This window comes from Lasioglossum baleicum, unplaced genomic scaffold, assembly GCF_051020765.1.
Source record: "Lasioglossum baleicum unplaced genomic scaffold, iyLasBale1 scaffold0104, whole genome shotgun sequence".
Lineage (NCBI taxonomy): Eukaryota > Metazoa > Arthropoda > Insecta > Hymenoptera > Halictidae > Lasioglossum > Lasioglossum baleicum.
Genome location: NW_027469164.1, coordinates 401,213 through 409,215, shown reverse-complemented (window position 1 = coordinate 409,215; position 8,003 = coordinate 401,213).

Sequence of the window (8,003 nt, the reverse complement as noted above, 5' to 3'; positions counted from 1 at the left end):
GTACCCGTCACTTAAATGCGTATTAATTTCTTTTTCTGGACACGAACTATATACTCTCGAAACGGCGAGTTCGATTAACCGATGGTAAGGGCATCGGTAAAGTATTTGACTTTATAACAAATGGCAATGCTTTCAAACGGTTTGACGCTCTATTTTAGTATCCAACCCGTGAATTAAGGTGTCCTTTGTAAATACTGGTGAGCTGATTTACTGCCGGAATACCTGGTTTGATTCACCGAATCTCATTATAGGTGAAGCTATTCACTTAGCCGTTCGTCTCTCACAGCAGGTGACAACGTTCTCGAGCGGCATCACACTCGATCTTCTGGTTCGTAATGAAGTTGATGTGCCCGTCATAAAAATGTCTACTAATTTCTTCCGCTGAACAAGAAGTAATACTCTCGATAAAGCAGGTTAATCTTTCGGTGGGTATGGCCTGCGGTAAAGCGTTTGTCTTTTATACCAACTGGTTACGATCTAAAAACTATTCACGCTGCACTATAGCATTCAAACCATGCATCACGGTGTCTAATGCCAATCCTGTTAATCGGATTCACTCTCGGAATACCTGGTTAGGCCCTCGGAATCAAGGAACGGGTGAAGCTATTGACTTGGCCGTTCGGCACTCAAACAGGAGGGTAACGTTCTCGGAATGTTTGACACTCGATCTTCTAATTCACACATGAAATTATTGTGCTCGTCGCTAAATCATATACCAGTTAGTACCACTGAACACAAGGCTACACTATCGATACAGCGCGTTATATTTCGGTGGGTACTGTCATCGGTTAAACATTTCACATTGTAGCAACTGGTAACGTTCTACAACGGTTTGACAGTCTGCTTCAATGTTCAAACCTTGAACTACGGCGCCAATTGCAAATACTGTTCAGCGGATTTACACCAGGAATACCTGGCTTCACTTTCCGAATCACAGAATATGTGATGCTATTGACTTGTCTGTGGGATGCTCAAAGAAGGTGGTATCGTTCTTGCATACTTTGACTCTCGTTGTTCATATTAATACACAAAAATGTGGCGTCCGTCCGAAAAAATGTCTACTACTTTGTTTCGGGGAACAATAATCAAGACACTCGCTACAGCGCGTCAGGTCCTCGAGAGGTAAGGTATTCGGAAATAGACAGAATTTATATATATATTCTTTAATAACTGAATTTGGTAATATTCGCCGACGGTTTGATTCTCTGGTTTAATATTCATACAGAGAATTAAGGTGACTAGTGCCAATACAGTTCAGCGTATTTACTCCTGGAATACCTGGTTTAGCTATAGAAATAACTGGACGGTTGAAGCCATTGAGTTCGTCGCTCGATGCCCATAGAAGGTGGTTGCGATCCCGGACGGTTTGACACTGAATCTTCTAGTTAATACATGATAAAATGTGCCCCGGCCTGAAACGTATACTTGCTTGTTCCTCTGAACACCTTGTCATATCCTCGATACAGCGCGTCAGGCTTGTGGAGGGTAAGGTCATCATTAAAGCGTTTGACGTACAACCAATTGGAAACGTTCTCAATTGGCTTGACGCACAACTATAATATTCACACCTTCAACAGACGTGTTTATTGCCAATAGTTTACAGCAGTTGATGCCCGGAATGCCTGATTTGACTCTCAGTATCACCGGGCCGGGCAATCTATTGACTTAGATCTGCGACTCACAAGTAAGTTGGTAACGGTTTGACACCCGATCTTCTAATTCATACATGAAATTAAGGTTCCTGCCTCTAAAATGTGTACTGATTTGTGTCACTGAACACGAAATTATAATCTCGATACAGCGGTTTATGTTCTAGGAGGGTAAGGTCTTCGGTTAAAGGTTAAACTTTATACCAATAGGTAATACGCTGAGACGGTCCATGCCCTACAGTAATATTCAAACCGTGAATTAAGATGTGCATTGTCTATAGTGTACAGCGGACTGACTCCCGGAATAACAGGTTTCGCTGTCGGAATAACAGGATAGGTGATGCGTTTGACATAACCGTTCGAATATCATGGAGGGCGGTAACGTTCTCGAACTCCTTGACCCTCGATCTTACAGTTCACGCATCATGCCCAGCTGCACGTCACAGAAGAGAATAATAATTTCTTTCCCTGCGCTCGTAGTTGCACTCTCGATACAGCGTGTTAGCTTCTCGGATGGCAAGGCCTACGGTTAAGAGTTTGTCCCTCCACCAATAGGAAACGTGCTACAACGGCTTCACTGTGCACTTTAATATTTATACCGTGAAATAAGGTACACAATACCGATGCTGGGAAGCAGATACTCGCGGAATACCAGATTTGTCTCTCGGAATTGTAGGGTAAGTGAAGCTATTGCCACAGCACGAGGATAAGGTGTCCGTCTCTGACCGAAATCCAAATTTCTTTTTATGAACACGAAGATGTACTGTCGAAGCAGGGGATCAGATTCTCGGCTTTAAGGCCTTCGGTAAGATGTTTGTGTTCGTAGTAACTGGTATCGGTCTCAACCGTTTTGACGAACATCATCAGTATCAAACCGTGACGTATAATGTCCATTGCCAATACTGTTCTGCGGATTAATTCCTCGAATACCTGTTTTAACATCCGGAATCATAGGATAGCAGAAACTATTGTCCTAGCCGTTCAATTTCTGAGAACATGATAAAGTTCTGGAAAGCTATCTTCATATTCATACATGAAATTAACGTGCGCGTCACCAAATTGAATACTAATTTGTTACTCTCAACACAAAGCAGGACACTTTCTGCAGCGGGTTATGTTCTTGGAAGTTGAGATAGTCTGTAAAAAGAATGACCTTTTACCAACATGCAATCGTCACCTACGGATTGACTCTGTACCTTAGTATTCCTGCCGTGAATTAAGATGCCTTTTGGCAATTCTGAAGGTGGTAATGTTCTGGAACAGCATGACCTTCGATCTTCTAATTCATACGCGAAGATAAGTTGTCCATCACTGCAATGAATACTAATTTGATTTTCTGAACATTAAGTAATACTCTCGACACAGCTGGTTAGGCTTTCGGCGTGTAAGGTCTGATCTTGATTGGGTTGACTATCGATCTTCCATTTCATTCATGAAATTAATGTGCCCGGTAATACCATGTATACTCATTTGTTCCTCTGAACACCTTGCTTACTACCGATAGAGCGGGTTAGCTTCACGGAAGGTAAGGCCATCTCTCAGAGGTTTGACTCTAAATCAGTAGGTATAGTTCTACAACGATAGCATTCTGTTCTGTACTATTAATACTGTGACTTAAGGTGTTTATTACCAGCACTATACTGCGGATAGACTGTCGGAATTCCCGGTCTAACCCTCGGAATAATAGGGGCGGTGAAGCTGTTGACTCAGCAGCACGAATCTAAATCTAGCTGCTAACGATGTCGAACGGCTTGACACTCAATTTTGCTATTCGTTCGTGAAGCTGAGGTGTCTGTCTGCCGAAAAATATCTACTCATTTGTTTCCGTGAAAACTAAGATAGGCACTCGCTGCAGCGGGGCAGGTTCTCGGAAGGTAATGTATTTCTTGAAAAGAGTTACCTTATTTTGATTGATAATATTGACCGGCAGTTTGACTCCATGTATGAATTACACGATGGAGTGCCAAAACATTCGAAAACGTTACTACATTCCTTAAAATCGAACGGCTGAGTTAATAGCTTCACCTATTCTGTGATTCCGAAAGTCAACCTAGGTATTCCGATAGTCAATGCGCTGTACAGTATTGGCAATGGACACCTTAATTCGCGTAATGAAAATTCAGGTAGAGGGTCAAACTGACTGAGAACGATATCAATTTGTATAAAGTCATTCTTTATACGATGCATTCCATGCATTCCGAGGACCAACCCCACTGTAGGGAGTGACCTGCTAATTGTTCACTCAAAAACACATCAGCAGACATTTTGTTATAGGGACACGTTATTATCATGTATGAGTAGCAAAATCGAGAGTCAACCCGTCCGAGAACGTTACGATCCTCTTAGAGAGAAGCAGAGCTAAGTCTATGCATTAATTTATTCTGTGACACCGAGGGTCAAACTAGGTATTACAGGAGTCAATCCGCTGTACACTATTGGTTATGGGCACCTTAATTCGCGGTATGATTATAACAGTAGGGCCTCAAACTGTCTGAGAGCGTTACCAACTGGTATAAAGACAAACGGGTTACACAAGACCTTACCCTCCGATATGCTGACCCCCTGTACCGAGAGTATAGCACCGTGTTCAGAGGTACGAAATAGTATTCATTTTAGTGACAAGCACCTCAACTTCATGTATGTATTAGGAGATCGATGGTCAAACCGTTCGAGAACGTTACACACACTTTGAGATTCGGAAGTCTATGTCGATTGCTTTACCTATCCTGTGATTCCGAAGATCAGATCAGGTATTCCGGGAGCAAGTAAGCTCAAGTTTATTGGCATCTGGCACCTTAATTCACGGTATGAATATTAATGTAGATAGTCAAACCGACGGAGATTGTTACCAATGCGCATAAAGTCATTCCTTTTACCGAATACTATACCTTCCGAAAACCTAACCCGCTGTAGCGTGTGTCCTGCAAAACGTGCACGGAAACAATTTAGTACAACTGTTATCGGACGAACACCAATTATTTATGCATAAATATCAACATCGATGGTTAGACTGTTAGAGGACGCTACAACCTACTGTAAGGGACGAACGGCTAAGTCAATAATTTCACATGTCCTGTGATTCCGACAGTTAAAACAGATATTCCGAAAGTAAATCCGTTGAGCGGTATTGGCAATGGACACATTAGTTCACGGTATGAATATTGAAGTAGGGAGTTAAACCTTCGGAGAGCATTACCAATTGGTATGAAGTCATTCGGTCCACCGTAGTAGTTACACTCCGAGCAGTCAACCCGCTATATCGAGAGTATAACTTCGTGTTTAGAGACACACATTATTATACATTTTAGTGTCGGCACCGTAAATTTGTGTATGAATTATAATATCGATGGTTAAACCGACCGAGAACGTAACTACCCCCTTTGAGGGCAGAACAGAAAAGTTAATAGCTTCACTTATCCTGTGGCTCCAAGGGCAGAACCATGTAATCCGGGAGTAAATCCGCTGGACAGGATTTGCAATAGACACCATAATTCTCGGTTTTGATGCAAAATTATAGCGTCAAACCATTTGTAAACGTTACCAATTTTTGTGAAGTCAAACGTTTTACCGAAGGTCGTAGCTTCGGTACACGTCACTTGCTTCGTCGAGAGTATATGTTCAGAACATCAAGTAAGTATACATTTTGGCGACTGTGACCTTATTTCAATATGAATAAGAATATCAAGGGTCAAACCGTTCGAGAGCGTTACCAGCTTCATTGAGAGACGAACGGCTACGTTAATAGCATCACATTTACTGTCACTACGACAATCAATCCAGGTACTCCCGGAGGAAATCCGCTGTAGAGTATGGCAGTAGATATCGTATTTCGCGGTACAAATATCAAAGTGCACAGTTAAACCTTTGTAGAACGTCACGAACTGGTACACAGTCAAACCTTTTACCTAGGGCCTCACCTTCCGAGTAGTTCACCCCGCTGTAGAAACTGCCCTGCTTAGTATTCATATAAACATATAAGTTGACAGTTTAGAGGCGTGCTCCTTGATTTCATGCATGAAATAAATGATCGAATATAAAACCGTTCGAAGACGCTACCACCATAATTGAGAATCGGACCACCTTGTTAATAGCTTCACCAATCCTATGATTCCGAGTGTCAAACCCGTTTTTGCGGGCGTAAATGCAATGAACAGTGTTGGCAATTGACACCTTAATTCACGGTTTGCATATTAACGCAGACCGCCATACTGTTGTAGCACTATACCTATTGCTTTCTACTTCTTCTAGAAGTTGGCCCGCTGTATCTGCATTATAACTTTGTCCTGAGTGACGAAAATTAGTACACCTTTCAGTGACGAACAGCTAAATATCTTGTGTGAATTGGAATATCCAGGGTCACACCGCTCAAGAACGTGTCCACCATCCTCGAGATTCGAACAGCTAATGCAATAGCTATTCCGATACTCTATCGGCAAAGTCAGTAGCTTCACCTATCTTGTGCCTACGAGAGTCAAACCTGGCACTGCCGGAGCAAATGCGCAGTACAGTATTGGCAATAGTCACCATAATTCACTCTATGAATATTAATGTAGAGAGACAAATAATCGGAGAACATTACCAATTGTTATAAAGTCCTCTTTCTCGAATGGCTTCCCTTCAGTAAACCTTTCCCGCTGTATCCATTGTATAACTTCGTGTGGAGAGAAAATATTATTATATATTTTAATGACGGGCACTTTATTAACATATACGAACAGAAAATTCACGAGAAGCATCTCTTGAGAACATTGCCAGCGTCTTTACTAATCGAACAGCTAAGCAAACAGCTTCACTTAACCTGTGATTGGAAGAGACAAACAAGGAAATCCGCGAATAAACCTGCTGTGCAGTATTGGCATTAGACACGCAATTTCACGGTATTAATATTGAAGAACAGGGTCAATGCGTTGCAGAACGTTTCCTATTACTACAAAGTTAGACAGAAGGCCTTATTTTCCGAGATGCCAACCCGCTGTATCGGGATTATAGCTTCGTGCTCAGCGAAGCAAGTTATTATCAGTTTTTGTGTCAGGCACATTAATTTCATGTATGAATTAGAAGATCGAGGGTCAAACCAACCAATAACGTTGCCACGGTCATTGAGAGTCGCACAGCTAAGCCAATAGCATCACCTTTCCTGTGATTCCGAAAGAAAAACCAGGTATTCCGCGAATAAATAAACAGGGCGGAATTGGCAATTCACGGTATGAATATTAAGGCAGACAGTCATACTGCTGTAGAACATTACATATTGCAATACAGTCAAACTTTCTGCCGAGGACCTCACCTGCCAAGAAGCTAACCGGCTGTACCGAGAGTATAGATTAGTGTCCTGAGGGACGAATTAATATAAATTTTAGTGACTGGCACCTTAATTTCATGTATCAATAACATGATCGAGAAGCAAACTTTTCCAAAACTTTACCAGCTCCATTGAGGGTCGCACAGCTAAGTCAATAGCTTCACCTATCATGTGATTCCGGGAGTCAATCCAGGTATACCAGGAGTATATCATCTCAGCAACGTTGGAAATAATCGTGCTCAATCAAATGGTATGAATATTAAGCTAGACAGTCAAACCGTTAGTGCATATTTCCAATTTGTATATGGTCAATCTTCTTACGGAAGGCCTTGCTGTCCGAGAACCTAACCGGCTGTATCGAGAGTATAACATCGTGTCACGAGAGGCAAATTGGCTTTTATTTTAGTGACGGGAAACTTAAGTTCGAGTATGAATTAGATTTTCGAGTGTCAAACCGTTCGGGAACGATCCCACCTTCCTTGAGTGTCGATCGGCTAAGTCAATAGCATCACCGATCCTGTGAATCCGAGAGTCACACCAGGTGCACTGGAAGTAAATCCGCTGTACAGTGTCCGCAATAATATCCTACTTCCTGGTATAAATATTAGTGCACAGGGTCACACAGTTGTACAACGTTACATAGTGGTATAGGGTCTACCTGTTCACCGAAGGCCGTACCTTCCGCGAAACTATCCCGTTGTATCGAGAGTATAACTTCATCGTCAGAGAAACACAATAGTATAAATTTTAGTGACGGGCAACTTAATTTCATCTGTGAATCAGAAGGTCGAGGATCAAACCCTGCGAGGACGCTAGCAACTTCATTGTGAGGCGAACGGCTAGTCAATAGCTTCACCTATGCTTTGATTCCGAGAGTCAAACCAGGTAATCCGGGTCTCAATCCGCTGTACAGTATTGGCAGTAGACTCCTTAATGCATGCTGTGAATATTACAGCAGGCTGACGAGCCATTGTAGAACATTACCTATAACTGTAGGGTCAATGTTCTTACAGAATGCTGGGCCCTTTGAACAGCACATGCGCTGCATCGGG